We start from the raw sequence: 15,002 nt of genomic DNA, 5'->3' as shown, positions 1-15,002 counted from the left end.
AAAACAAATTCCAGTTGTCATCTAAAAATGTTACACCCTTTTGTCGATGATAAAAACATTCTTAGAATAGGCGGGAGATTACAAAATTCTAATCTACCGTTCAATAGGAAATTTCCAATATTTTTGCCTAAAAGGTGTGACGTAACTCGACTCATAATTCTAAATGAACATTTAATTTTATTACATTGCGGTCTGAAACTTATATCTAGCAGCCTTACACAACGTTTTTACATCTTAAATTCAATAAGAGAAATAAAATCTGTTATTTACAAATGTATTAGATGCACAAGATATAAAGCTGAATCCGCTAAACAGCTAATGGGTTCACTTCTTAAAGAAAGTCTCACAAACACGAGTTTTTGAAAAGGTAGGAGTTGACTATTGTGGACTATTTGAAATCAAATAGTCAACCATCAGAAAAGTATTATCAGTAATTCATACGTTTCTGTGTTTGTTTGTTTCGTTTCTAAGGCAGTACATTTAGAAGTAGTATCTGACATGACTAGTGACGCCTTTATTTCTGCGCTTAAACATTTTATTTCACGTAGAGGCCTTCCCTCAGATATGTTTAGCGACAATGCTCAAACCTTCAAGGGTGCAGATAAGCAATTTAAAGAGTTGTATCGTCTACATAACAGTGTCATATTTCAAAAGACAATTACTGATTACACCAACATTCTACCAAGGGCATTCAATTTCATTACATTTCCGCTTACAGTCCTCACCAAGGTGGATTATGGGAGGCTGCAGTAAAATCATTCAAATTTCATTATAAGCGCTCACGCGATTCATGCGTCTCTGGAAGCATACCCCACCTAGAGGTACCGGTGATGATTTTATACCGATTTATCGGATATCGAAGTTATAACAGGTAAAAGAACTAATACTAATTGCTATTTCGGTAATTACTCTAGCAAACCATAAAGTTTTTAATGCCTGGGTCTGCCATTTAAAAAAATAAACAACTTCAAAAATACGTCACGACAATCGTGTGTGTTATTGTTTGGGCTGGTGATGTCCGTGTTTATTTATTGAAAACATACCGTAACTTGGTTTTTTAAGTTTACCCAGAATATAAATGTTTATAAACTATACTTTAAGGAGTAACTTCATGGTAAACATTAGAACCACTCAAACGGAATATTATCATATTTACCCAAGTACACCAAAAATTTCATTAGTGCTTTTTAAGTGCAGGATTTGCGGTGTATTACTGCATTTTATTTGAGATGTTTTTGTTGTAGTACGGAGGGTATTTATTTAGCAATGCCGAATAATAATTTTTATTTTTTAAAACTTGTATTTAAACTGAATCCTTTTCTAATTTGCGAAACCAAATAGCCGCCATTTTGCGGTAGGATGAGCGCATCGCGTGAGCGGTTAAAAGAGTCTTAGGTGCTAAATTATTTACATTCGAACAATTAGTTACATTGACTATTGACTATTGAAGCGATTTTAAATTCGCACCTTATTTGTCCGTTGACAAATGATCCATCAGACTTCAGTGTTTTGACCCCTGGACATTTTCTAATAGGCTGTCCATTAACTTCATTTCCACAGCCATCTTTACTGAATGTTCCTAATAACCACTTGAAATTTTGGAGATCCATTGAACAATTCAGGCAGCATTTTTGGCAGGCGTGGTCAAACGATTATCTAGTCTCTTTGAATATTATTTATTTGTATCCAACGTTCACAAAGATACTTCTGAAAATGATATAATAGAATATATTCGACCTAAAACAAAAGAAAAAGTATTACTACAGAAAATTGGATCAAAAACAGAAAAAGGTTACAATTTCTATAAAATCACAGTCCCTGAAAATAAATTGAATATTTTCGTCAGTGAAGAATTGTGGCCAAATGGTAGCATGCAGACGCTTCATGCCATATAGAAATTATGGCGCAGAGGGCGAACAGAACAGAATCGATTCGGTGTAAATATGTCTAATGCAACTATTGTCACTTATAACTGCAAGAATGTTAAGCGTTCTGTCGAAGGAATTAAACAGATGTGTAATTTTGCGGATGTGATAGCACTTCAGGAGACGTGGCTGCTGCCGTGTGATGTACAGTATCTAGGAGGCATTCATGATGACTTCGGGTGCACTGGGACTGCAGCAGTGGATGTGAGTGCGGGAATTCTCCGAGGTAGGCCGTTCGGGGGGTAGCGTTACTATGGCGTAAAACCTTGTTTCAGTGTGTATCAATGGTACAGTGTGACAATCCGCGTATAGCAGCTATACGTATCACCACGAATGATAGGCCAGTGCTGATTTTCGGTGTCTATATGCCGACTGACATATGCCCCGACCATTTAACAGAATTTACAAACTGTCTAAGTACTATAAACGCTGTTATTGAAGAAAATGATATTGAATCTGTATTTATATTAGGAGACCTTAATGCGCATCCTTATGAGCGTTTTTATGATGAGCTTTTTCATTTCTTGGAGGATCAAGATTGGATATGTGAAGATGTCGACAGGTTGGGCGTATCCTCCGGGACTTTCGCATTTGTAAGTGAAGCTCATGGGTGTAGAAGGTGGCTGGACCACTGCGTCGTCACTAGGGCCGCTTGGCAGTGTGTTAATGACTCATTTGTAAAGTATGATATATACTGGTCTGACCACTTTCCATTAGTAATTAAGTGTAACCTTAACTTAGTTAAAGCAAAAGTTGCTTTTAAAACTCCGGTTGGTAATACAATTCATTGGGGTGAGAGAGTTCAGAGCAGATCAGTGGATATCGTAACATATGTGATGCGCAGTTAAAAAACATAGACTTTTCCGTGGATTGTCAAAACTGTAGCAGGAATAATTGCAATAAGGCTAGTCATAGGGAAAATATAGATGAATTGTATAGAGAATTGACGGATGTGTTATGTCAAGCAGCTGGTACCACCTACGGGCAACAAAAACCAAATAGGCATAAGAAAAAACTTGTCGTGGGCTGGAACAAGCACGTTAGCGAGGCTCATGCGAATGCTAGGCTCAGCTTCAAAATATGGATTGGGTATGGTAAACCATCGGGTGGTCAAATATACAAAGCTATGATTGAAGCGCGTAAAATTTTTAAAGGTAAGTTGAAGTGGTGTCAAAACCACCAAGATCAAATAAGAATGGATCTAATAGCGTCACTTCACTCAAAATCTGACTTTAAGAATTTTTGGAAACATACCAATAAATTGAAGGCTGAGCCTAGTATTCCCGTGAGTGTCGATGGGGCATCCAATCCTGTCAATATTTCAAATATTTTTTAAAATCACTTTGCCGTCCAGTCTCCTTTGGGGCCTCCCAATCGGAAGTTTGACGACGTTAGGAATCGAAAGTTGAACATTTCAACAACTTTTTTCACCAAAGACATAAAGCGTGCCATTTTTAAAATGCGTGGTGGTAAGTCGCCAGGTCATGACGGACTTCGTAGATCACTTGCGGCATGTCGGAGCACACCTCGCACGAGTACTCACGCTGTTATTTAACCTATGTGTAAATCACTCGTACCTACCTCCTGATATGTTGCGAACTCTGGTGGTGCCGATTTTCAAAAGCAAGACCGGGGATATATCGGACAGGTCAAATTATAGGCCTACTTCGTTAGCCATGATAGTAGCAAAAGTGCTTGATAGTGTGCTGAACTCTTATTTAAGCCGACATGTAAAGTTACAGGATGCGCAGTTCGGATTTCGGCCCAGCTGTCAACAGAAACTGCTATTTTCGGCTTGAATCGTGCTGTCAGGTATTACACTGATAGACAAACTGCCGTCTATGCCTGTTTTTTAGATCTCTCTTACTTTTTTAATTACTTAGTTAATTATTATTTTCTCTACATAGTTATCGGCAATACAAATTGAAAATTCGAGAACCCTTGTCTACTATATTACATCTCAATATATATTATATACTAAATCTATATTATATATTACCCTGCACTACATAAATGAAGAAACAAAAGCTGAATGAGTGATGTAACTGATAGATGGAATGTGCGATGGCTTGCGAGTGAGTTTTAGAACTAAAATGCATTTCGTAATTTATGCATTTCTGTTACATTGACCTAATAACCGGTCAATGGCGCAATGTGCTTATCCACTTCTTATCTCTTATCTGCTTATACAAAATGTACGTTCGTGTAACGTACAAGTAATTTTCATTAGATTCCAAATGCAACACAGATCTTTCTACTGAACGAACTATTGAGATTTCATGTGTGGAATTGGATCAGTTTGTCGTCTTATACGGATACAGGCCCCCCTCTGCTAATTTCAATGAGTTTGAATTAATTATGGAAGACAGTTTAAACCGGATTTTTCCAACCAAAAAAAAACGTAATATTATGTGGGGATTTCAATGTAAACCTGTTGGAAAACTGTTCTACTTCTGTAAGACTCATTAATTTATTTAAAAGTTCTAACTTGATCAATCTTTTCTTAGAACCAACTCGCATTACTGTCTCCTCTTCTACTTGTATTGATAACATCTTTTGTAACACAGACGTAGTGTCTAATTCCAACTTCATAGAATATGTTAGAAATTATTCAAAAATATTTAAAAAAGTATGTGTAGCTGCTAAGGTTAAGTTTCACAGCGACAAAATTAGACAATCGATAAATAAATCTAAAACTACTTGGGGAATAATAAATAAAGAGTCAGACAGGGTTAAACAACACAATAGAGATATAATTTTAGAATTAGACAGCAAACTTATAAAATCTAAAGATAAAGTAGCCCAAGCTTTTAAATCGTTCTTTTCGGAAATTGCTGTGAACACTGCAGAATCATTAAATTCCTTCCCTTTTCTTGCTATTGATCTCCTAAAGGAAAATGTTAACGTTTGTGGCAGTTTATTTAATTTCCGTCAAGTTAATCCACAAGACATCATAAAAGCTTTTAAATCAATACATGTTAAAAAAACTGAAGATCTCTGGGGCATATCATCTAAAGTTATGGACTCAGTTATTGATCTAATTTCCCTACATTTAGCTGTAGCTTTCAATAGGTGCGTTGACGAAGGTATCTTTCCCGATTTAATGAAATACAGCAAGGTTGTTCCCTTATTCAAAAGCGGTAGGAGAGTTGATTCTAGCAACTATAGGCACATTTCAATTTTACCAGCTTTAAGTAAAATATTCGAAAAGGTTATGTTGACGCAATTACTGTCCTATTTCGGTAGGAATCATATTTTTCATAGTTAACAATATGGGTTTGCTAGTGGTAGATGGACTAGCGATGCGGGGGTAACGTTACTAAAACACATTGTTGATGCTTGGTAAAGGTCCCAGAACGCTATTGGTGTTTTCTGTGACCTCTCAAAGGCATTTGATTGCGTTGACCATATTACTCTTATTAGGAAGCTGGAACATTACGGTATAAATGGCAAGGCGTCGAAACTTGTCTCGTCATATCTCAACGGTAGAATTCAGAAAGTAGACATAAATGGAGTGACTTCTTTGGGTTCTCCGGTAAAAATGAGTGTTCCGCAGGGCTCAATACTTGGACTTTCTTATTTCTGATTTATATTAATGATCTGCCATTCTTTGTTAAGGACCATTGCGAAATAGTGTTGTTTGCTGATGACACATCCTTGATTTTTAAAACAGACAGACATGACATTAACTATGACCGTATTAATGATACTCTCTCTAAGGTAGTTTATTGGTTTAATGCTAACAATTTATTATATAATGCTAAGAAGACAAAATATGTTAAATTTTAATTACCTAACGTAAAATTGACTAGTCCAAGCATAGAAATAAACGGAGAAAAGTTAGACCTTGTTAATAAAGCAGTCTTCTTGGGAGTGACCTTAGATAGTAAACTTCAATGGCTTCCACATATATCTTCCCTGGCCAGCAGATTAAGCTCCGCTGCATACGCAGTCCGCAGAATACGTGAGCTTACCGATGTTAGTACTGCTAGACTAGTTTACTTTAGTTACTTCCATAGTATAATGTCCGACGGGATGTTCATGTGGGGTAAAGCGGCAGATATTCAAACCATATTTGTATTGCAAAAACGAGCGATTCGTTCTGTGTACCGTCTGGGCTCTCGGGTTTCTCTCAGAGAAAAGTTTAAGGAGACTGGTATCTTCACTGTGGCATCACAGTACATTTACTTTTATTAAATATTTTATATGCCCGTAAAAATATACATAATTTCAATAAGAAAGAAGATATCCATAATATTAAACTTAGAGCTAAGTCCAAACTCATGGTACCACGATTTCGTTTAACCAAGGTATACAACTCGTTTTACGTTTTTACAATAAGATTCCGGAGCATATATTAAGTTTATCGTTTCCTAATTTTAAAAACTACATTAAAATATTTTGATCGAAAAATCATATAACAAAATTGAAGACTACGTGTTAGATAAAGATGTATGGAAAGACGACACGGCTCCAGAATCCACACAAATTTGATTCAAAGTGTATTCCATAGTATTTAAGTTCATTTGAAAAGAGCAATCCCTAGAGTTTCTTGCTCGTTCTTCTCAGGGGAGTCAGCGTAGTGAACGAGCAGTAGCTTAAATGTGACGTTTTCAAGTGTTAATTTATTTTACCTATGGAATAAATAATCTTTGACTTACACTTGTTTATTGACGCCAAGAATCGTTCCAAAGATCTTGATTATTTAATAATAATATCTTCTGTTCTCACACTAAAGATTTACATGAATGTATCCGGATACACGCCCGACACACATTACACATTATGTAACGTGCGGACTGTGCCGTTAACACACGTTGCACTGCAGGATGTATGTAAATGCAAGTAGGACGATGCAAGGAGATAGAGAGATGCAAATTGCAATGCAAATGATTGGAGTATTATTAACTAATGGAAATGAAACGACCATGTCCGAACGAGACAATATTAACACTCATTTATTGCAAAATATACATCGATCACCGTGGTGTTGTAGTAAGCATAAATCGAATACTTATGATATCGTGCGGGTTTACTTGTGCATATTAAAATAACAAATGTAAATCATAAAAATCACAAATAAATATCATAAATATGTAAATCATAAATATCAATCACTCGTACATACTGCCTACTCTAAAAGGACAAAACGCAAGAGCAAAAAGATGCAAAGTGCTACTCTAAAAGTAAAAAATATTAAAATAAAATTAAAAAAAGTAAGTAAAAGGAAGTTAATATAAAATAAAACATGTAAAATGAAATTAGACAGTTTCTCCACGTATCGTCTTGAAGTGGATGGTTCTGTGTTTTGCCAATGGAAAAGTGGTCTTATCCGCTGACCCAGGTTCGTCAAACCGCGGCGGCGGCGCGCTAACATCGATTGTGGGAAGCTGCTGCTGTTGCAAGTTTCCTCGGGGATCCTCCCGCGACTTTCGTTTGCACAGCCAAATCGTTCCAATTACAATAGCTACAATGACTACGGAGAATAAATACAATGTAGATCATCGTATAGTGGTGAATGTCGTCGTTGCTTATAATTTCCTTTTGTTGTTGTAATTCTTGAATTTGCTGTTTTAATTTCCAAAGGGTAATGTTATGGCTTTGACAACAAATGGTATACGTGCTATTGAAGAATTGACCAATGTGTTTAGGGTTGAATTTGGAAGTATTTCTCCTGTGTTGTAGTCGTCAGTATAGAGTTGACTAATGTAGTCATGGTGTCCCTAAATGGTAAAGGTGTCACCTTTCAAAACACAATCTTGACCTATATTGATAAGGCCATTGTATTGTAGACATGCAGTCGCCACTCCCGAGGGACACAAAATGCGAACTTTGCATTCTTCACAACATGTAAACAACCATGTATCTCGAGTTTGTAATTTAATCCACCTGTCGGCGCAATCCTTTATTTCGCTCCGACAATAAGTTTCTTTGCTATTATCATTCATTATTTTGACATCACGTATTGATTGATCTACCCTTAGTTCATATAGGGGGCTGCTTAACGGACATAGAAGTTTCTGTTCGTTGTATCTGATGCAATTTTGTAAATCCAATTCAGTAAGCGACATAAAGGTATCTTTTCTTAAATTAAATGCAATGTACTCTGCGGCTGTAGTGATGTGAACATATCTGTTATTTCTATATTGATGTATGGGTATGACCTTGTTAAGTTCATAACTGTCTGTTCCGAGTAATGGTATTTTCACTTCGATTATGACGTATTGTTCCATCACTCTTGCCTTAACGCGTAAAATCTTGGATATCTCCTTAATGTTGTTTGCGTCCACAGGGGCTAGATGTTGTCCTTGTACTTGTCTAGAGATAATGCTTAACTGATTCTGCAGCTGTTCTGGAGCCAGAAGGTGAATGTCTAATCTTCCATGGTAAATGTTTGTTACCGTATTGATGACAGTTTCTTGGATCCGCCTCAAGTTTGAAAGTACGACGTCAAGTGCAACGGCATTTGCAGTGAAATAAAATAGGTGGATTGCATTTTGATGCTCCTCGTGCACTTCGTTGGAGATATTTTTCAATTGTTCATCAATTATTTATAATGACCTCGTTCCGCTGTAAAATGTTATTTTGCGATTCCAATATTGAAGTTTGATTTTTTAACAAACTTTGCAAATAGTCTTCGTTTTGATGAAGTCTATTTATGTCCTTTTCATATTTCTGTGCAAAATCGTCGTCTAGAATTCCAAATAAATAATGTGATACAGTTCCGATTCCGTTTACGAGTCCTCGCTTGGGTCTTGAGTGAGGCTGTGGTTTAAGAATTCTGTTGAAATGATCCAATTCATTCAATTCGTGCCTAAATTGAGTTAAAGTAAGTGTGCAAGTACTTTCTCCGTTGCAAATGTTCTCTAGGTGATGCATATAATTTTTAACATTTTCCACTTTTCCAGTAGGTCAACATATTGTGGTACACGATTAACTTCCAGTTGTTTTTTAATAATTGCAAATCTGCAAGTCGATCGAAATATAACGCCTTGTTTCCGTTTAATGTCGTTATTTTGTGTGTTTGTTGCATGGATGGTGCGATTAATGGGAAAATCATAAGAGTCAAAGCACAGATGAAAATGTTTGGCTTGTTTCTTATGCGTCTTGCAAGGGTTGTTGTTTCTGTAGTGGTTGCTGGAACTGCTGAATGAGGGTTTTTTTTGTCAGGATGCACGGGTAATGGGCACAGTTTGACAACCGGGCGTTTGAAAACTGCAGTTTGTGTTTTGACGGTAACTGCTCGTACGTAGCCGTCCTTTCCAGGGTGAACGTCAACAATCTTTGCAAAGGCCCATTGTCGAGGGCGGTAGGTTATCGTCTTTCACCAATACTACACCGTCAATTTCAATGTTCTTCGTCGGTAGATGCCACTTACATCTTGCCTGCAATGTGTGAAGATAATCGGATGACCACTTCTTCCAAAACTCCTTGTACATCTTCTGAGTCATCTGCCACCTGGTTTTGATATTGTCGATGTTGATGGCAGAGAGTGGCTCTGATAAAAGAGGACCACCAACTAGAAAGTGACCAGGTGATAAATAATGCATGTCTTCTGGATCCTCGGTCAATGAACAGAGAGGTCTAGAGTTAATGCACGCTTCAATTTGTGCAAGTAATGTCGAATATTCCTCGAAGGTCAATTTTTGATCGCCTATTACACGCTTCAAGTGATGTTTTAGACTCTTCAAAGCTGCTTCCCAGAGTCCACCAGCACTGCTCCAGGTAGGTACGTTGAAGTGCCAATTGACCCCAAGTTTGTTTACGTGATCCAGGAAATCTGTGTTGATAACTTGCAAAGCTTGTTTGTATTCTGTCGCGAGCACCCGAGCGGCACCGACGAAGTTGGTGCCGTTGTCACTATACATGTGTTGTGGCGTGTCGCGCCTGGCACACATTCTTTTAAATGCGGCTAAAAATGCTGAGGTGGTGAGATCGGACACGATTTCGAGGTGAATAGCCTTTATAGTTAGACATATAAACACTGCAATGTAGCCTTTGGTTGTTTTAATCCCACGTCCTTTATTCGCTTTGACGTCAACGTGGCCGGTGAAATCTACGCCGGTATGTGTGAAAGGACGTGAAATGCGTACTCGTGATGACGGCAAATCTCCCATCAGCTGTGCTTGTTTCTGTGCATTGAAACGTATGCATTTAGTACATTGACGCAGTACTTTCTTTACAGCCCGATTCCCGCTTATAATCCAATACTTGTTCCGGACATGCACTAGGGTAAGTTTAACACCACCGTGCAATGTAAACTATTTTTCTTTCTTTCTTTCTTTCTTTCAATGTAGTTTGGTGCGCTTCTGCAAAAAGTAATTCCGTGAACTTTGCATGATATGGAATTATAATCGGCTGCTCTGTATCAATGTCGAGAGTTGATCTCTGTAATCTTCCTTTCATTCGCAGGATGCCCTCTGTATCCAAAAAGGGATTCAAATTTGCAATGCAACTTTTCCGAGAGACATGCCCTTTGTCTCTTATGTTTTCAATTTCTTTTGAGAACATCTCCGCTTGCACTGATTTAATTATGATCTTCGTAGCATTTCCAATTTCCATCGCAGTTAGAAAGGACGCGTTTGTAAGTCCATTGTTATCCGATCGACCGCGTGCGTTTGTTATGAAACGCGACACCCAACATATAACGCGCACCGCCCGAGACAGTGAACTGCAGTTATTTATAAGTTCACTTATAAGGGGTGAAGTTTTAATTTGTACCGTGCAGATATGTTTCTTCACTTTAATTTCAACCTCTGGTGGTTCATATGTGTATTGAGATGGTTGTAGGTTCTCAATAAGCGACGGCGGTCCTTCCCACCAGACGGTGGCACTTCAGCTGGGTCGGTGTCAGTCCACGCGTGGCACAGTCGGCGGGATTCAGGTCTGATTTGACGTAACTCCAACATGTTGGCGGTATAATTTTCTTAATCTCGTTCACTCTATTTGCAACGTATGTCTTCCACTTTGCAGTGTCACCATGTATCCACCCCAATACCACCATTGGAGTCAGTCCACCCATGTATTTGTATGTTGTCACGTGTCTGCAATGAATCAATAATTTTGTTCATCAATTTTGATAACAAGACAGCACCACACAATTCTAAACGTGGGAGTGCGGCTTTTGTTTTTTGTGGTGCCAATTTTGTCTTCGCTGCAATGAGACGGACTATTGGTTTTCCGTTCCCGACAAATGTTTTTGCATAAACACAATCAGCATATGCTTTCTCAGATGCATCAGAAAACCCATGAAGTTGCCAACCCTTTTCAAGATCACCAATCCATCTTGAAATTCTTATTGAATTGATGTTTTTCAATTCTTCGCGCAATTGATTCCATTCGTGTTGCATATCACGAGACAATTGTTCGTCCCAGAGTGTATTATTGGCCCATAGTCGTTGAAACATTATTTTCGCCTTTATTGTAATTGGAGCAAGCCAGCCAAGTGGGTCAAATAACTTTGAAATGTCCGACAGCATCGTTCGCTTGGTGTCTTGCTTTGCAATTTGATTGATTTTGCTCTCAAATGCAAAAACATCAGTTGAGGGGTGCCAATGCAGGCCTAGAGCTTTTGTTGATGTAGATTCGTTGAAGTTGACACTCTTGTAACTGATTTGATCTTGAGTTAAATCAGCTAAGGAGGCTCGGTTCATTGCTGGACCACTTTCTCAAATTGAAACCAGCTCCGCGTAGCATATTGATGAGCTGTTGTTGGACTTGTTTTGCCTCTTCTATGCTGTTGTTACCGTGTAAAAGATAATCCACATAAAGTTTATTTTTCAGAACGTCAGCTGCTAACGGATACAATAGAATAGACATGTATTGCAACGCGAAACACAAAAAAAAAATGGTAACACAGACAAGCAAAAGAAAATTACAAAAAGCAAAAAATCTAAATAATAATAATAATAATAATAATAATAATAATAACGTTTATAATAATAATAATAATAATAATAACGTTTATTCCTCCACAAAAATACTGAGTTGTGTGATTTGCAATGCAGTTCGACTTTTCCTTTGCACTTGTTAGGGGAGGTACCTATACCAGATACAGATGCACGTATGTGATGTCGTTTCAACCCTAGTAGTTATGCTGCATTCTCTGTTATGAGGGTTGCTTGCGAACCTTGGTCGAGAAGTGCGCGCATGGTAGTGTAACCATCCGCGACTCGTAATTGCATTTGAATTGTTGCAAGTAATATTTCGTCATCATCACCGGCCACGTGATTAGCGTGCACGTTCTGCTGTGAATTTTGTTTGTTCGGGGTCGATGCTCCCTTATTCATTGCAGTAATTGCCTCATGTAATAGAGTATTATGTGGCATATTGCAGTCTTTGCAGCGTTTCTCGGAATTGCAACCATATTTATGCACATACAAACAATTTTTACAAATGTTTCATTTTGAAACGGCTTGAAGTTTTGCGTCCGGTGTCATATTCTCAAATATTTTGCATTGATATAGTCCATGATTTTTATTGCAAATAGAACATGTAATTGCAGGTTTGAAGTAAACATGAAATGTTTTATTGTGTGAAGTATTTCGCTTCTCAAATGTTTGTTAGAATTGTAGGTTTGCTTGAACTTTGGTACAAAATTTGTCTTGAAGGAACATGTTGGTACCGATTCCTTTTCCTTTTTATTCATCGGCTCCAATGCAATAAATTTGGCTTCCAAAAATTCCATGAATTCGTCCAAGTCTGGTACATCGCGTGGTGATTTTCTTGCCTCCATATAATCGCTGAACGTCACGGTGTCTAATTTCTTTGCAATTAAGTGCACAAATACCGGATCCCAAGACGAAGTGTCAATACCCATGTTGTATATACCATGTATGCACTCCATAGAAGTGTCATGAAGTCGTCTCAGTTCCATGGAAGTTTGTTTTTGAACGTTAGGTTGATTGAGTAGGGTTTCCATCTGTTTGGTGAAAAGTACTTGACGGTTATCGTACCGATGATTTAATATCTTCCTGGCAGAGTCATAATTATCAGATGAAATATGCAAATGTTGTATGAGCCGCTCCGCTTCGCCCCTTAGCTTGCCTTTGAGATGTTGCATTTTTTGTACTTTGTTCAAAGCGGGATTGTTATGCACTGCTTCCTTGAATAAATCTAAAAATGTATTCCACTGAGTATAATTGCCAGAAAAGGTAGGAATATCAATCTTGGGGGTAGAAACATGCAAATGAACGGTAGAAGACAGCTTCTTATTTAAGGCTTTATTCATAGATCGGAATAAAGTTTCCAGTTCTATATATTGATTTTGGTATTCCGCATCAGTTCCGTCTAGAATGTTGTCAATTTTCAAGTGTAAATCTTCAATGTTGTTCCAGCGAATTTGTAAATTTTTCAGCTCGTATTCCAACTCCCATTTCTCATGGATAGAGTCAATATCAATATTGTCTGTGACTCTACAAAACGCTCTGAAGTTTGTTCGTTGCAAACTTAAATAGTCCTGAACTTTTTCCAGATCTACTTGAATTTTTTCGTCTTGCTTGTTTCTTCCGTTCGGTTTCCCATATTCCATTATCATATCACGAGTCCTTTTATAATAATCTTGATATGCCGCAAACACATGTAATGTGTAATGTATATAAATATATATAATAATAATATATAATATGTAATATTATATATATATAAAACAAATTAAGGTTTCTTTTTTTTTTTTTACGAACTTGTTTAAATCCTAAAAAAAAAAAAATATTCGAACTAACCTAATAGAAAAAGAACATCCTATTAACTTAATGCATTAACCAGTTTCATTCACACTGTCACATTCACATACAAACAAATTGTTCTCTCATTCACCCACGCTCGAACCTCATCACACCACACACACTATCAATACGACCGAGCCAGTTACCCACACAAACATACAAGCGCAGCCCGACTACCGCCATCGACGCAACGAGTTCAGCAATGTACGGGAAAACGACATAGTTTATGTTACATTGCATTAAACATGTTTTGTATATTTTTTATGTGTAATAAATAAATAAATAAAAAAAAATAACATCCTTTGTGAAATATTCATGTGTCCTATCTTTTTCTGTTTCCAATATTGTGTTGTTGTCTTTAAATTTTTCCCAAACTCCATCTAACGTCTCTAATCTCTTCTTAATCTTCAGTTTTTCTTATCTTGGGATCTTTTATAAAATTGCTATGCAGCTTTTCAAGCTCGAGAATGAGCATAGATTGGAGTTCAAGTAACTCATTCTTCGCCGAAGACATTGTCCAAGTATAAACAACAATGCAATAAAGTCGCTGTAAAATAGATGCAAAAACTTCGTACTGGTATCTTGTACTTAGTGTCTCGGATATCTCTGTACGATATATGCGCCTTCTCAATTTAACTGGTGAGACCCGCTTCTGGGAGGCCAGTCAAACCGATTCGCTATCGCACTTCAACTTCCAAAAACACCAAGTAAAAAAGGCTCGAAGGACCAAAATATGTGCCGTTGCACTGCAGGATGTATGTAAATGCAAGTAGGACGATGCAAGAAGATAGAGAGATGCAAATTGTAATGCAAATGATTGGAGTATTATTAACTAATGTAAATGAAACGACCGTGTCCGAACGAGACAATATTAACACTCATTTATTGCAAAATATACATCGATCACCGTGGTGTTGTAGTAAGCATAAATCGAATACTTATGATATCATGCGGGTTTATTTGGGCATATTAAAATAACAAATGTAAATCATAAAAAATGTACGGTTTCACTCGTACACGGACATTTCATAATACATGATATGTGACGTCTGGACGTAATGTGCAAATTTATAGCAAAAAAATATAAAGAAGTTCGAAAATACTAATTTGTAACACGTACAAGTTTCGAGCTTTTCATTCTTGCTTCTTGAATTGACGTTCATGGTGCGTAGTTCCATATCGATGTACCCTCCAGCCACAGGTAGTACCTTCTAATTCGTACGGTATGTGCAGTTGGCGTATATGCGCCCTTTTGTGAACGGGAATCCTTTCGGTATTGCTTCCGGCAAGACCGTCATATTCGCCATGTGGTAGGCACCCTGTAAAGAATCGTACTGCATAATCCACACTACAA

The 15,002-nt window shown here is 37.4% G+C and overlaps 1 pseudogene; it reads right to left on the bottom strand.

Annotated features, from left to right (window-relative positions):
• Positions 1–14,859: 14,859 nt before the first annotated feature.
• LOC113231482 overlaps positions 14,860–15,002 on the bottom strand; it is a 3,653-nt pseudogene continuing 3,510 nt past the window's right edge.

The sequence above is a fragment of the Hyposmocoma kahamanoa genome, unplaced genomic scaffold, assembly GCF_003589595.1.
Source record: "Hyposmocoma kahamanoa isolate Upper Pololo Valley unplaced genomic scaffold, ASM358959v1 65, whole genome shotgun sequence".
Lineage (NCBI taxonomy): Eukaryota > Metazoa > Arthropoda > Insecta > Lepidoptera > Cosmopterigidae > Hyposmocoma > Hyposmocoma kahamanoa.
Note: the sequence above shows the minus strand (reverse complement) of the source record. Positions and strands in the feature narration are given on the sequence as shown.